The following is a 17,877-nucleotide window of genomic DNA, read 5'->3' on the forward strand; positions in this document are numbered from 1 at the left end:
GGCAGATGGAAGATCATAGCAGACAGCGAGAATTCATCTGTCGACATATGAAAAAAGTTAGCAGAAAACATATCTAAAATGTGACCGGATCAGGCAGAAAAATTTCGAAACAATATTCTCGAACAGCTGACGGGAATAACATTAAGGTGTGCTAGAAAATGTTTTTGCATACCCTCTCTATTACAGATATGTGGGTGGGGACTGTCATGAAAAAACTGGGAAAAGATTTAATTTTTTCGCTGATGTTAGACGAAAGAATTCCAAAACGGGGACTGCAATGCAACCTGAAATAATGGGTTTATTATGAGAGCATATAAGCAGCTTTCCTTGTGTAGAGTCAGATTACACAAGGTGAGAAACGAGCAGAAAATACCTTGACGCCCATCTGAGAGTTGCAAAGAATGTAACAGGAATGGATCAAGGAAAGGAAATGTCTCCTTGATTCCTGCCACATTAAGGCAATATTCAACCAAGAATGTAATTTGTCGTAGTTTCAGCCTAAAAATGATAAGTGTGAAAAATGCTAACTTTATGCTTTTTCTTCTGGACAGGAGGAAGCAAAGCTGGCAGAGAAATGTGTTTTCACACAGCAAATAAATTTAAATAAATTTATGGCCAGGGAACTTAAACAAAACGACAAAATCACTATAATCTGAGACCATTATCAGTCATGATTCGCTCTAAGCTGGTAAAGGTGGCTAAACATTCAGACGCTAACCGGATAGCTGCGGAGAGCCTAATAGGAACAGATTCCTATTTTCTTTGTTTGTTATTGCATCAGTTACGTTCAGAATATCAGTCACACATCGCTTTCGAGAAGGGGGGCATTCCCAGAATGGAGGTGACACAGTGCACGCTCTTACCGAAAGAAGAAAAATGAATCAATCTGTGTACATTCTGGATCAGTGGGTCACCTTAAATAGAATAAGGTCACCAGCAAGCCATAGACATTTGAAAGAATCAGTGAAAACTTAATATATGACTTCAAGAAAGTTGTTCAGGAGCACTGGCGGATGTGCGACACCAATAAAAATAAGGTGTGTGGAGTACAGTACGACAAATTACCGTCTTAGAAGTGCGACCATACGAAGTGTACTTTGGGTACACTTACCAGAAAGAAGCAAAGTATACCGTTGTCTAGAAGCGACCCAAGGAAGGTAGCTATCATTCTGCGAGATACGGATAGAACACTGATTCCTGCCGATCAGCGAACAGAACTTGATCAAAGTGCTTATCATCAGTTTTATCAAAGCCTGGTTTCGGTACAAAACGGTACACCAGAACATATTGATGGTGATGTATCAAGTGCTGATGAAAGATGATCTTTTTTCAGTTTTTATTACCATAAAGCTATAGTAGCGGAACTTACGAAAGAAATATGGTGTAGATTTTTCCAGAGAAAAGCATCGAAAGTCCACAAAGTCCACTTTTGAAAACATGTAAAGCACATTAGTATAGGTCTTAGTATAGGTCTTTTAAATCCATTCATTTATAGCTGTTTATCTGTGAAATTACAATAAAACCGACATAAATTTGAATTTATACTGTTTAACCTGTTTTGATTCTCCTGTAAAACTGACAATTTAGAATTACCACGTTAATGCTTGGAGTCATCGGTTTTATGCAGCTCTTTCTTTTTGCAAGGCTCGCACAGTAACTTTTGAGTATATGACGTCTCATTTTTAACACTTCAAAATGTATAATTCTGTAATTAACATAAATTATTTAAGTTTACTGCTGCAGCATGGAACAGTGACTACTATAGACTGTATGCGTGCGATTCTCTCTAATAGCGGAATCGACCTTTCCTCAAATAAATAAATAAAAATAAATGGGAGAGCGTATGAAGTTAGGCAAGCATGTACATTTCTTCCTCATCTGGGACTTTGTTGTCTGAGATCAAGGTCACTCACTGAAATACTGCTGTAACATTTTATTAAAAATTTAGGACATAATTTGTACTCAAAATTAAGGTCAGAAACCATACGAGATACTAAAATATTTAATTGGTGTCTGTTGCACATTCATGTCAGCAGAGCGCACTAAGGGCCGTTAACATTCGCTGTAGTGTCGTCACAAAGTACGCTCATTTTACTCTTTCGTGATAAAGAATCTTGTATGTTTTCCTACACTACAAACAGAATTTAATCGAGGATTTCCAGAACAAAGAACACGAAAAATGAAGCTCGCTGATGCATACCGCCTGTAAGTTACAATCGCCATTTCTTTATACATTCGTGGTTTTGGCATGAGCGGGAATTATATTGTTAAATATATTTTATGAATTCTAAAACAGTTTTAGATGATTTTACACAACGATTAAAACATAATCATGATATTAACGCTGCTATGATGGTGACTGGCGGTGCTTGAAAGTAGTCATGTTCGCGGTGGATGTGGCACTACACATTCCTCAATGTGGCCTTATAGCAAAAGGTCGGGGAAATGAGGACAGAATGAGGCGGAACTATATTGGGCATACGCATCTTCTATTTTTCTATGCAGTAGGATTACGAGGAACAAACAAAATGCAGCCGTACGAGCTCACCGCGTAAGTTCCTATTTACACAAGGCTGGCAACGAACACAGTGCGGTCAGATGACAGTGTCTCAGCTTTACGTAACTGCTGATGGTGTTTTACAGCTGCTAAATGGAAAAAAAGATTGACGAGCAGGATTGAAGGTGACGAAATAAGTCCAACACAAAAAATATTCCTTAGAAACGTGCCTGGACCCGGACAGCAGATACAGTTTGAATGATACATGGGCATGACACAAATGAAGGAGGTTCACAGTATTACTAACAAGGGAACCTCCCCATCGCACCCCCCTCACTTTTAGTTATAAGATAGCACAGTGGATAGGCCTTGAAAAACTGAACACAGATAAATCGAGAAAACAGGAAGAAGTTGTGTGGAACTACGAAAAAATAAGCAAAATATACAAACTGAATAGCCCATGTGCAAGATAGGCAACATCAAGGGTAATGTGAACTCCGGAGCGCTGTGGTCCTGTGGGTAGCGTGAGCAGCTGCGAAATGAAAGGTACTGGGTTCAAATCTACTCTCGAGCGAAAATTTTACTTTCTTTATTTTCGCAAAGTTATGAGCTGTCCGTTCGTTCATTGACGTCTCTGTTCACTGTAATAAGTTTGGTGTCTGTGTTTTGCGACCGCACCTCAGTACTGTGCGATTAGTAGACGAAAGGACGTGCCTCTCCAATGGGAACCGAAAACATTTGGTTGCAAGGTCATAGGTCAACCGATTCCTCCACAGGAAAACACGTCTGATACATTCTATACGACACTGGTGATGGCATGTGCGTCACACAACAGGAATATGTTGTCGACCCACCTAACTTATACACTTCGCGAATGGGTAAAAAGATTCTTCTACCTTGCCCGATTTAGGTTTTCTTGTGGATGTGATAGTCACTCCCAAAAAAGTGATGAAAACATAAGAGTTTGTCATGTAAACCGAAAATAAAAAATTAAAATTTTCATTCGAGGGAAGGCTTGAACCAAGGACCTTTCGTTCCGCAGCTGCTCACGCAAACCACGGGACCACGGCGCTCCTCGGCTCAAATTTGCCTGGATATTGCCTATCTTGCGCATGGACTACTCGGTTTTTATATTTTGCTTATTTTTTCATAGTTCCACACAACTTCTTCCTGTTTTCTCGATCGATCTGTGTTCAGTTTTTCAAGGCCTATCCACTGTGCCAACTTATTACTAAATCTGAGGGGGGTGCGATGGGGAGGTTCCCTTGTAAGAAAAAATGGAAATGAGCATTTGGCGTCATTGGCGGGAGGCTCGTTTCGGGGCAGGTCCGGCCGCCTTGGTTCAGGTATTATTACATTCGACATTGGGCGACGTGCTCCCCGGATGGGGATGAAATCATGGAGGCAACACAACACCCAGTCCCTGAGCGGAGGAAATCCCCGATCCAGCCGGAAGTCGAGCCCGGGCCCCTTAGGACGGCAATCCGTCATGCTGACCATTCAATTATCGGGGAGGACTAGTAATAAGAGATTACTAGCGTGGCGTGTTAGTGCAGCAGTCTTTTTCGGACCGTTAAGTGAGACGTTATGTTGTGAGAAGTTTTATCGAAGCCGATCAGCGCAGTAGAAGTGGACGTGTAGTTTACGACAGAAGTGTTCTTCTTGCGCTCCGCCAGATAATTTCGGTATTATATCACTTTTTAATCCACACACAACAGCTTTCTTGCGCTTCTTCTACAGCTCAGAACATTTTTGGATTTCATTTTAAGTTCGGCTGTCCAGGAGCTCATCGTTTTGGCCTTCAAAAATGGTTCAAATGGCTGTGGGCACTATGGGACTTAACTACTGAGGTCATCAGTCCCCTAGAACTTAGAACTACTTAAACCTAACTAACCTAAGGACATCACACACATCCATGCCCGAGGCAGGATTCGAACCTGCGACCGTGGTGGCCGCGCGGTTCCAGAATGAAGCGTTTTGGCCTTCCTACGGAACGTGTATAATACCCAACTTGTGCTACTTAGGGATTTGTTTTCGTCGACCTTATGAGAGTAAATGGTCAAAATAAGTTGTGTACTGACATGCCACAGCAAAAAATTGCTATTAATTGCGTATTCGTATCCATTCTGGATATTGTAGAACACAATCACTGTATATCAGTTGAATATAAATACAGGTAACTTCCACTGGGCACTTACGGATATTTATTTCATGAACTAACTTTTCGAGCCTTTTCGGGCTCAATCTTAGATGAGCCATTGCGAAGTTACACATTCGCGTTTGTAGCGTAATGCTGGATACGGGAGGTGTATGGCAGTATGGACAGAATCACTGCTTTTATCTATCCGTCATCTCCCATTTTCATTGCCTTTCGGCCACAGAATTAACACTATTCACTAAAACAGAGTGTTACAAGAATTACGATAGCTTTCAGCTTGTCCTGTAACAACTGCTGTATACCTGCCAGGAGGATATTAACATCCACACAGCCGAAAATGGCACAGAAATCGATATCTAGTGCACAGAACCATGCAAGAAACCTGATTATGTAGCCTCCGAATGTCTCGTATGAAAAACAGCCTGACAAGTTTCGAAAATGAGTTAATGAAAAGCCAGCCTCTGTGGCCGAGCGGTTCTAGGCGCTTCAGTCTGGAACCGCGCTGCTGCTACGGTCGCAGGTTCGAATCCTGCTTCGGGCATGGATGTGTGTGTTGTTCTTAGGTTAGTTAGGTTTAAGTAGTTCTAAGCCTAGGGACTGATGACCTCAGATGTTAGGTCCCATAGTGCTTAGAGCCATTTTGAAGTTAATGAAAATAAATATTTCGTACGTGACCGGTGGCAGTTATCTGCATTTATATTGAATACCTTTGTATTTACTCAGTAATTTGATACATTTAATTTTTCCTTCGTGCAGGTGGTGTACAGGGAAATTAACCGCCAAATGATATGTGTGAATGATGTGCAATTGTCACAGAATCGTATTACACAAAAGAGCATGACAACACTGATTTGTGACATTTCTAACAGTAATTCAAATGTTGTTTTAGAGCACTGTGTGAACATTTCTGGAATAAAAAGAGTTATTTTTGACATTACACTGACATAAGAAGCGACCTGAAGTCTGATAGGTATCACTGCAGCCGGAGATGTCCTATTACTAATTTTATTAAAAATCAGTACCGTTAAAGGTAATACACGCTTCTAAACACGCCAACCGTTAAAGTTTCTCTCCGTGTATGATGTGAGAAGTGATATCTGTGCTGGACTGTAGAATACAACGTTTCATATCCATTCTGGAAGCGAAGCATACACTCAACAGGTTTTGTTTATCATTCGCACTACCGTACGTACTTAAATGTAACGAACGCTGCTCTAGAATGATGTGCTTCTAGAGCGTTTCCGATAAATCAAGATCCTAAGTTCTATGAGCCCGCTGAATACAATACGAGACCACAAGCCGGCGAACGGCGGCGGTAGCGCAGCTGGCTAGAGGTGGGATTCCAGTGTAATAACTGAGGCGACGCAAGCCACGCGGCAGCATTCGTGCACCTGTCCAATGGCTCGGCTTCATTGTAACTGAACGCTACCGTTTTCAAAGGCGCGTCTGTAGTATCGCGACGTCAGAGACATCAAAGCGGCCTGCGATTTGACTGCTGAACGGCTGTTAGTTCCATTCTCACGCAAGGGAGGTGTAGTATGTTGAGCACCCGCATTCTGATATGATATCTCTTTCACTGTTGGACACAATATCCCGTCAGTCCCAAAAGTTTCTAGACTTGATAAATAAAAAATAGATAAAGGGTAACATGTGGTTTTAATGCTTCAGATGTTCTACATAGTCTCTCCTCATTTGAATACAACGTACAGAACGTCCTTAAAACCACGTGAAACTGTCAGAAAACATCTTTTCTAGGACGTTGGTCGACTAGTGCGGTACATTGGGTTGAACGTCGGTTATCAAGTCAAAGCGTTTACCGTTCAAATGAATTTCTGCAATTTGTCATTGTGTGGTAGGTTCGTATTGACAAAAAAAATGGTTCAAATGGCTCTGAGCACTATGGTACATAACTGCTGTGATCATTAGTCCCCAAGAACCTAGAACTACTTAAACCTAACTAACCTAAGGACATCACACACATCCATGCCCGAGTCAGGATTCGAGCCTGCGACCGTAGCGGTCACTCGGTTCCAGATTGTAGCGCCTAGAACCGCAAAGTCACTCCGGCCGGCTCGTATTGACAATTAGTCTCTTCACCTGTCATGATTTTTTTCCACAAAAGTATTGCCCAGTTTTAACATTTCAATCAAGCTACGGCAGACGTGCATGCGTCGTAGTTTTTTTTTTTTTTTTTTTTTTTCAGGAATGATGGAAATGATGGAAAAGGGCATAAACTTTACCCACACTTTTCTCTTCTTCAAAACATTCTCGAGAATATCTTGAACACTTGATTTAGGGATGTTCCTGCATTGCTATTTGTGACAACGTAGCAATGGCGATTATTGTGAAAACAACCGTTTTACGATTGTATCGTTTTTTTTTCTACACCAAAGTAAACTGACTGTTAAAGCCGCCCAAAATAGCTGCTTTCTGAAATGAAAGACTTTCTGTTGTTTATTCCTGTAATAAACGTAGAAATCGAACAAAGACTGAAACATTTTGATTCAATTTCAAGACTCAAAATATTAACTAGTGTAACGCCCGCTATATCCGCAGGGCAGAACAGGTGATTCGGATTGTGGAAAGGGCCAAATAAGGTGCTGGTCAGTTTCACTTCTAAATTGTAATTTTTGTAATTTAATAACATATTTAAACCAAAAGCCTCAAAGCAAAGGTGGATAGAACAAACATAGCACAGTGCAATAGAAATGGCTAAAGGCCACAAATAAATTTCAAAATTTTAAAATATATTACCAGAATCTTTTAAGGCTAAAGGCTGCAATGTTTTTGCTTAAGGGGAAATTTTAAGAATAAGGCTTTATGTGGCTGAAGGCCCACATCTGGTTTACCAAAAATTCAAAAATACCTTAAACCTTTAAATTTTAAGTGGCCAAAAGCAGACTAAATGAAAAAGCAACGCAACGACAAAAACTAAGTTTAAAAATAGAGTTTTAAGCGGCTGAAGGCCCACAATCGACTTTCCAAAAATTCAGAATACCTTAAACCTTTAGGTTGTAAGTGGCTGACAGCGCACTAAATGAAAAGATAGCACAACAACATTAACTTTCAGCAAAATATCCACTTGCCAGAACTCAAACTTACTTATACGGGCTGAAGTCCCTTGATTTACATAACACAATAAGTTTTTTTTAAAGCATTGGCTATAATAGATTACCAACAGAGGACAGTATAGACAACGGTACTCTGACGCCTTCGGGGAGGGGTGGATCCCCTCGAAACATTAACGTTCACTTAGGTGAGACAGATGTTGGGCCCACCTACACTTGATCCACCGGTAACCCAACCAAGAGACAGTCACGTACCGACCAACCAAACGACTTGCTAGTCACCAATCGGTACATGAAAACTCAAAAACCAAACTGTTACGGACGTGATTATCCACAATGAAATATGTCTTAAGCTGTCGAAACTACACACCGTGTTGGACAGCGACAACACGTGCGGAAATGACACTGCCTGAAATTACGTTAGGGCAGGTAACCGGAACACTAACGGCCACAAGGCAGAAAATTCCGCTGTTGCACTTGAATTGTAGTGAACCAATATAGTGAATTCCATTACACGGCGGCTCGATTTCACCACTACAAACACTCGGTGTTGCTCACAGGCAAAGCTCCCCAACAGCGACCCACCAAAACTAACGACACAACATGAACGGACGTGGCTTGGGTACTTAAGACACCACTCAACTTTGGCGTCCTGGGTCGGTGAACCACGAAGCTCGTAGCGGTCGGACGGTTCCACACACGCTCAGACACTGCACAGACACCGCCAGTGGACTCATACGACTGTGCCGCACGGAGATATCCTCCCTGGTCCGCACCAACTGACCGACCGACTGCCTGCACACACCCTAGCCGGTACACAGTGCAAATATCGATACACATCGCTGCTGCCACACGTAGCAGGAGGAAGAAACACGGCATAACCGCAACAATGGCGGGAAAGCAAACGCAGACAGACAGCCAAGTTCAAGGAATCGCATAGTTCGGAGTGAGCACTAGAATAGTCAAATAAAAGAAAACTTAGCCCACCCCCATTCGCTGCTTTTCTTGAAAAGTGAAAAGTGATTGAATAATACCAAACAAAATCGCCAGCATTCACCTACTGATTTTAATTTTTTGAAACTCTGCTCAAAAATCATGTTGTAATCGGGGACAGTCCTACTATTTGGTCAATGCGAATAGTCAGTGCCAAAGAATGAAAACTGAGGTTGAAGGTCACTGTTTTTATTATTAATTTGTTCGATTTCCATGGTTTCTACAGATAGAGGCATATTATGTAGTCACAGGCAGCAGATAAGCTACTTCTTGTTTTCATTGTATACTATGAATGAATTGTTCAAATTGGTTCAAATGGCTCTGAGCACTATGGGACTTAACGTCTGAGGTCATCAGTCCCCTAGAACGTAGAACTACTTAAACCTAACTAACCTAAGGACATCACACACATCCACACCAGAGGCAGAATTCGAACCTGCGACGGTAGCGGTTGCGCGGTTCCAGACTGTAGCGCCTAGAGCCGCTCGGCCACCCCGGCTGGCAATGAATTGTTCTTAAGTTATTAATTTATTACTGTTACCATAATTTCCTACCTCTTTTATTATTTGATACAAATGGCCGGGACCAGCCGTGTGCTATACAGAGGCCATACAGATTGTTGAACGCCCCACGAATCAACATAGCAAGGAGGAGGGCGTGAAATTGAACAGCCATTGGAAAATGCAAAAAAAAAGTTCCTCCACGTAGATCATACGTTTGTTTTGCCGAGGCATGACAGAGGAACTAGGTCGTTTTCACAAGTGTTTCGGTGGAATTAATCCGAACATTCAGTTTATCGTGGAGGTGTAGGAAGGCGGAAGATTAAATTTTTTTCATATGCTTCTTTTCGAGAAAGAAGATAGTAGCTTAGGCCACGCAGTTTACCGAAAACCCATGTACACAGATCGTTACCCTGCACCGAGATTCGAATCACCACTCACAACAAAAGCGAGGTATCATAAAAGCGTTGGCGGATAGAGCAAGAAACATTTGCGAACCAGAGCTGCTTAACACGGAATTAAAATATCTCATCACTGTATTGCTCAACAATGGTTATTCGTGCATTGAGGTAAAGAGAGCTTCAGTACCGCCCTACAAACGTCATAGATGCTCAAGCGCCTGTGAAATCAAAGGTTTTCGTGCCTTTCGTAAAGGCCGTTACTCACCAAATAGGGAAAATCTTGATAAACTAGAACTTAGCACCACCGACAAACGTATTCAGAAGATACAGGATCACCTAAAATTGCCCAAGGATACTTGAGAACATCTGGAAAAAGCAGGAATTTACATGATTCCGTGTAGTTGTGGGGAGGCGTACCTGGATACTACACAAAGAACGGTCCAAAAAATGTCTAAAAGAGCACGGTGACAACTGTAGAAGGGGTTAGAATGACAGGTTAACTATTGCAGAACATGACTTTCAGCCAGGAGACCAAAACATTCATTTTGACAGGACTAGAGTACTGACTGCCACAAGCCGATACCATGAAAAGCTATACAGAAAAATGTTCAAATGTGTGTGAGATCTTATGGGACTTAATTGCTAAGGTCATCAGTCCCTAAGCTTACACACTACTTAACCTAAATTATCCTAAGGACAAACACACACACACCTATGCCCGAGGGAGGACTCGAACCTCCGCCGGGACCAGCCGTGTGCTATACAGAGGCCATACAGATTGTTGAACACCCCACGAATCAACATAGCAAGGAGGAGGGCGTGACATTGAATGACATCAGGACCCCAGTTCTGAAGAAGATTAGTACGAGTGTTCCATTACAGGGTGATAGCGACAGCGGACGTAGGCAACAGACAACGACCAACTGCGGCCGGGTATTCATAGCATGTGATGTCACGCCACTACACGGGAACACGCGTAAATGGAATTTCGGCGCAGTCAGTAGCGAGCGAGGATGTGTATCGGACACTCAAAGAAGCTACGGTCCCCTAGAAAGAATCCTCCGCATATGGGAACGAAACGTTGGGTTTAAATGTAAAATCCATCTGACCACGGCATGACAGCCCGGAATATTTTAACTGCGATTTTTGCGGCAGTGATAGTTTACATTTTACGGTTTTGATATTGTCCTGAGAGGTTTCTGTTCTCTTTATGTAGTGCATAAAGCATTGTTTTAGCGTGTCTGTTGACATACTTACGCATTTCCCTGTATTTTTGGTGGTGAAGTTCTGTGAACAGGTTCTAACTGTCCGTATTAAGATATGCGCACATATGAGTAATAACATCAGTCTGTGCTTTTTTGCTTAAATCTGAACATATACGGACTAACCTTTGAAAGTGTACTGTCTGTAATTGGGTTCGGAGAGATATTAAAGCAGTTACGGGATTTTAGATTTCAGAAAAAACTAGCGTGAAAGTTCAGCTAACCAGTTAGTCATCTTCGTTCCTTTATTCACCAGAGTTATGCAAGTTTTCTGAACTCGCTTTTTCTCAAGTCATGAATAGAAATAAAAAAAATTTCTTTGTTCAGGAAAATACGCAGAACTCCTGGAAGCTCCCCCCCCCCTGCGAGTCCGGGGGTTAGAATAGACATGAGCTATTCCTGCCTGTAGTAAGAGGCGACTAAAAGGAGTCTCTCACTTTTGGCCTTTATATGATGGTCCCCTGTAGGGTTTGACGTCCATTTTTCAAAATTTTCCCGAAGAGCGAGCCAACTGGAGAAGGGCGCCTTACATAGTGCATAGTGTTCATCATGCGCTGATACCTCTCGCAACCTTCGTCGACGTGGATCTGCACTTCCGCTCATCCTCCAGCTGTTAGGTGAGGTCGCCCTCCTGGGTGCGTTTTCCTCCATCCTCTGTGCAGTATCGCTTTCTGCGCTGTTGACGATAATGGACTTCTTAGCTCGTTTGCGCCTTATATCCAGCACGGTAGCCAGTCTGTTGTGGTGGAGCCGCCATGTACCCTGTTAACAGGTTATAGGCTCCTTACCACACAGGAATCGCTCTGCTGATGACTGCCCCGTTAACTACCCACGTATGCCACGGAGTAGATGCCTGTACCCCTGGGGCATCGGGACTCCTGGCAGTAGCCATCCTGCGAGGTGGCCTTTGCTGGGGTGGCGCCCGTGGGGAGGGCCCTCGCTCGGATTGGGTGGCATCAGGGCGGATGACACGCCATGAAATGTAGTACATAATCTCTTGCTGGTGATCAAACATCAACAGTCTCTAAGTGGTCAAGGTCTAACTTCAATGCTTAGAAATACGAACCCAAATCGTTCGCTCCTCCCTGGCCACACCATGGGAGGAACGCCAGGCTAAGGATGGCAGCAAAGCTCAGTCAGCCTGATACCTCGTATGTACAAGAGCTGATGTGGAATCTTTCTTGTCAACGAAACCTCAGTTTTTTGTGGAGCATTTAGAGGACAAGCTTGGGGAGGTGGACGGCTTGTCCAAAATGCTGTCAGGGTCGGTCTGGATCAAAACAGCATCCTCTGCCCAGTCATGAGCACTACTCGCTTGCGACAAGCCGGGGGATGTTGCTGTTTCCATCATGCCTCACAAGAGATTAAATATGGTCGAGGGTACCATATTTCACAGGGATCTTCTTTTGCAGTCTGATGATGAGCTGCGCGCCAATTTAGAGCGGCGGGGTGTCCATTTCGTCTGACGCGTCCACTGGGGTCCGAGCGATAATCAGGTTGCCACTGTTGCCTTCTTCTTGGCCTTCGAGGGTGACACATTACCCGAGAAGGCCAAGGTGATGGTCTACCGCTGTGAGGTAAAGCCATATATCCCTCTCCCAATGTGGTGCTTTAGGTGCTGGAAGTTTGGCCATATGCCTCCCCGCTGTACATCCAGCCTGACCTGTCGGAGTTGTGGACGTCCTTCACATCCCAATAGCCCTGTGCCCCGCCCCCCATCTGCGTCAACTGCAGAGAGCACCATTCGTCTTGCTCACCAGACTGCAGGATTCTCCAGAACGAAAGAAAAATAATGGAATAAAAGACCCTGGACCGACTGGCCTACACTGAAATTAAGTGAAAATATGAGAGCATACATCCTGTGCATACGACGTCAACCTAAGCCACCACTACGACTATGGCTCTACCATCTTCCATTCCATCGCATACAGTTGGTTCTGAGCTGTCAGACTCCACCTGCCCTCTTGATGGTGGGGGGGGGGGGGGGGGCGGCACATCCCTCCCTGTTGCTCCTGCACATCCTACTTCAGGAGCAACACCTCCCCCCCCCCCCTAATCATCAGGGATGTCAGTCTCCACTTCTCAGCTGGAGAAGTGTAAGTCTTCTTCAGCTCCTCTCGCCAGGAAGGGACCCCTTGGGTCACTCCCTCCCAGGTTCCTATCAGTGGCAAAGCTGACACCTGCCAGTGGCTGAAGCAACCACAGGTCTTAGGGCTTCAGTCCCCCACAGTCTCTGAGACTGAATCAGTGAAGCCCTCCCAGCTGGACAGACCTAAGGAGCAGCGAGAGAAACGTAAAAAGAGAAAGGCACCCACACCACCACTGCCTACAAGCTTTGTGTCTGAGGACGAGGTGGAGATTCTGGTGACTGCTGAGGACCTAGATATCGCTGGGATCTCACACACAACGGATGTCGATCGCACAGATACTCATCTGGTGGCAGCAGGTGACCCTGAAGCGTAGACTGCCTCATTGGTTGTTTCATGCCTTGTCAGTTTCACGATCACGTAATCCTCCAGGGGAATTGCGGTAGTTTTTTCCATCACCTGGCCGAGCTACAGCAACTGTTAAGCTGTACACCTGTTTTCTGCAGTGCCCTCCAGGAAACCTGGTTCCTAGCAATGCGGTTGCTTGCCCTCTGCAAAAATGGTTTAAATGGCTCTGAGCACTATGGGACTTAACATCTGAGGTCATCAGGCCTCTAGAACTTAGAACAACTTAAACCTAACTAACCTAAGGACATCACAAACACTCATGCCCGAGGCAGGATTCAAACCTGCGACCGTAGCAGCCCCGCGGTTCCGGACTGAAGCGCCAGAACCGCACGGCCACCGCGGCCGGCTCGTCTTTTTGGGTGCCAGACCCAAACAGGTCACTGGCATTAACATCAATGGCGTGTTATCTACTGACGCAAACGCGTTTGCCGAGAACTTTGCCGAGCACTATGCTCGAGCCTCTGGGTCGGAGATCTACCCCCCCAGCCTTTCGCATCCTCAAACGATGGATGGAAAGGAAAGTCCTCTCGTTCACTACAAGTCACAGTGAACCCTATAACGCACCATTTACGAAGTGGGAGCTCCTCAGCGCACTTGCACATTGCCCGGACAAGTAAGATTGTGTAGATCAGTGTACTGTACGTTAGGTCTGTGCTCAGTCACCTGTGCAATGTCTCTTTCAGGTGGGGTCAGTTTCGTGACAGACTGATATACTCGTTAGTCTGTTCATTTTATGCCGGCCTCTGTTGCCGAGCGGTTCTAGGCACTTCAGTCCGGAACCGCGAGACTGCTATGGTCGCAGGTTCGAATCCTGCCTCGGGCATGGTTGTGTGTGATGTCCTCAGGTTAGTTAGGTTTAAGTAGTTCTAAGTTCTAGGGGACTGATGACCTCACCTGTTAAGTCCCATAGTGCTCAGTCATTTGAACCATTTTTGAGTTCACTTGTTAAAAAAAATAGCGAAAGAGATAACACAGATAATTAGTGGCATGTTTCTTTACTATGAGTGTTTTCAACAGTTTTTGTGAAAGCAACGCGTAGGGTATGATGATGATGATGATGATGATGATGTCGTCTGGTTTTGTAGGACGCTCAACTGCGCGGTTATCAGCGCCCGTATGAATTTCCAACCTTTGCTCAATCCAATCCCATCACTTTCAGGAATGATGATGAAATGATCAGGACAGCACAGACACCCAGTCATCTCGAGGCAGGTAAAATGAGTAGGAGAGAAGCGGGACATCCGAGCACGCGTAATTTGCTGTTAAGTCTTTCGGAATAATGTATCCACAGAATATGCTACTTATTCTTTTGCATATGTGACGCTAGCAGGGCTGGAAGATAGGTTGAGGGCAGAATGCGTTTGATTTATTTTACAAAAACATTTGAATCTGTGGGCCACACAATAGCCTTTTTGCTAAGTTGGGACATTACTGGATTAGGGAAAAATCCCAAAAAATTCTAGAAATATCGACAGAAAGAGGAAAGATGCTGTCCCTCCAAACAGGGGTTTTGTCTCTTAGTTATGTCTCCGTTGCTTCTCATAATGAAAGTGCAACTACTCAAGGAGGTCCAGTGTGCACTGCAACAATCGTATGGCAGCGAAAGTTAGTGGATATGCTAACGCGTGACTGTGGAACTGATCTGCGCTGGAAAAAAATAGTTCTAGTTATAGCCACCATCTGCAAATCTGGCATTGTGGACTGTTTTTATGACGGTATGACATCGACGCTGTTATTTGACAAGTTATAACGTGAGTGAAAAGTATGGATATCGAGATTAGAGTTCGTGCGCTGTTAGTGAAACTGTTGTATGTGAACGGAAGCAGTTACAGTGCTGCACTGAGAGAGTGACGCCGAATGAAAGGTCTGAGAAGAGGACCGATGTCAGTAATGGTCCTTTAGAACGTGATAATGAAATTCAAGAGCACTGGTGTGCTTGGTGTGGGACCTGGAAGAGGAAGACATCCTATTCCGGGGAAAGTTATTGACGAGCTTGCTGTTGCCGTTACTGACTTTGCAGCACGTTGCTGGGTAGTGCTAGTGTTCGTGCAGTGTCACGAGAATTGTCCTCCAATGGTCAACAGCAAGGAACGTTTTGCAGTCTATTTTACGCTGGGTACGCGTACAAGATGCAGACGATGCAGTAACTGAAACGTCATTATCCGCACCAACGTTCTGAATTCGCTCTTCGCTTGCTGGCACGGAATGCAGTTTCTGACATGTGGCCAAGCAATATTCTATGGGGGTGACGAAACACATTTTACACCACAGGGTCAAACGAATACACAGAACTACCGAATCTGGGCTACTATACTACTGGCCATTAAAATTGCTACAACCAAGAAAAATGCAGATGATAAACGGGTATTCATTGGACAAATATATTATACTACAACTGACATTTGATTACATTTTCACGCAGTTTGGGTGCATAGATCCTGAGAAATCAGTACCCAGAACAACCACCTCTGGCCGTAATGACGGCCTTGATGCGCCTGAGCATTGAGTCAAACAGAGCTTGGATGGCGTGTACAGGTACAGCTGCCCATGCAGCTTCAACACGATACCACAGTTTATCAAGAGTAGTGACTGGCATATCGTGACGAGCCAGTTGCTCGGCCACCATTGACCAGACGTTTTCAATTGGTGGGAGATCTGGAGAATGTGCTGCCCAGGGCAGCAGTCGAACATTTTCTGTATCCAGAAAGGCCCGTGCAGGACCTGCAACATGCGGTCCTGCTGAAATGTAGGGTTTCGCAGGGATCGAATGAAGGGTAGAGCCATGGGTCGTAACACATCTGAAATGTAACGTCCACTGTTCAAAGTGCCGTCAATGCGAACAAGAGGTGACCGAGACGTGTAACCAATGGCACCCCATACTATCACGCCGGGTGATACGCCAGTATGGCGATGCCGAATACCCGCTTCCAATGTGCGTTCACCGCGATGTCGCCAAACACGGATGCGACCATCATGATGCTGTAAACAGAACCTTGATTCATCCGAAAAAATGACGTTTTGTCATTCGTGCACTCAGGTTCGTCGTTGAGTACAGCATCGCAGGCGCTCCTGTCTGTGATGCAGCTCTCCGAGCTGATAGTCCACGCTGCTGCAAACGTCGTCGAACTGTTCGTGCAGATGGTTGTTGTCTTGCAATCTGTTGACTCAGGGATCGAGACCTGGCTGCACGATCCGTTACAGCCATGCGGATAACATGCCTGCCATCTCGGCTGCTAGTGATACGAGGCCGTTTGGGGTCCACAACGGCGTTCCGTAATACCCTCCCGAACCCACCGATTCCATTTTCTGCTAACAGTCATTGGATCTCGACCAACTCGAGCAGCAATGTCGCGATACGATAAACCGTAATCACGATAGGCTACAATACGACCTTTATCAAAGTCGGAAACGTGATGGTACGCATATCTCCTCCTTACACGAGGCATTACAACAATGTTTCACCAGGCAACGTCGGTCAACTGCTGGTTGTTCTGGTATGATTTTTTTGTAATTTAATTGAAAGCTTTGTTGCTTTGGTAAAAATAAAATTGGTTCTTTCTGTCGTGACAGAATAAATTACTATTAATCACACCAGATTTGTCGGAGAACAGCAGCAACATGTGTAATTGATCCAGCTTTAAGAAATTCTATTACCTTTTAGCGGAATGTTCGTGCGGTACTCTCCGACGTTAGAAAAGTCGTGGTGTTCCGTTCGGAGCAGGAGGCGGCTGTCTTTTCTCATTCGCGATATCGGAAATTACTAAAAAAAATGAACAGAGATTTTTTTTCGAAGGAAGATCGCGCGGAGAAAACAGACGGAAGTTACATGAAAGAAACCTAAGGGACCAACTAATTGGATTTGTACGAACATATAAACGGAACTGAAAGAACTTGGAATAAATACTGTAACGATGTCGTCACGACAGCCTCTAGTTCCGACAGAACACACGCTGGATCATAAGCTGCATAAATCTTTTAAACAGGAAAGATTATCACAAGTATAATTAATGTAAATAAGGTTGAGAGATTTTCTTTGAAATTAAATAAACTTCAAGGCTTCAAGTATTATATTATGAAACGGAAACTTACATTAACACGGCCACCCATTGTGGCGGTGGAGCGAATTTCCATGATATACATTCTCGCTTGTTTGTGGCTACATATATTTTTTAATCACTTAAACTCTTAAAGTTACAATAAAATGATTATATCAGTATGGAGCACAATACTTTTGCGTCCGACTCGCAACACATTCACAGAACAGCTAGAGAGCGGCGCGGCTCCCTGCAGAAGTAAAAATTGGCAATTGTTATTTTGAAACATAGGTGCATCGTTTTTTTTTTTACTGATCGATAGCAGCGTATAACAGTTTATAGCTATCGTGATATTCTGCACTTTTCAGGAGCGCGGCAAAGATATCTGGTTACAACATTCATTGGTATATGTTAAAAGTTCGCACATACTGACGCGAATACAGAAAAAAAACTTTTACATGTTAAAAAT

The sequence above is a fragment of the Schistocerca piceifrons genome, chromosome 3 (genome assembly GCF_021461385.2).
Source record: "Schistocerca piceifrons isolate TAMUIC-IGC-003096 chromosome 3, iqSchPice1.1, whole genome shotgun sequence".
NCBI classification, from domain to species: Eukaryota; Metazoa; Arthropoda; class Insecta; order Orthoptera; family Acrididae; genus Schistocerca; species Schistocerca piceifrons.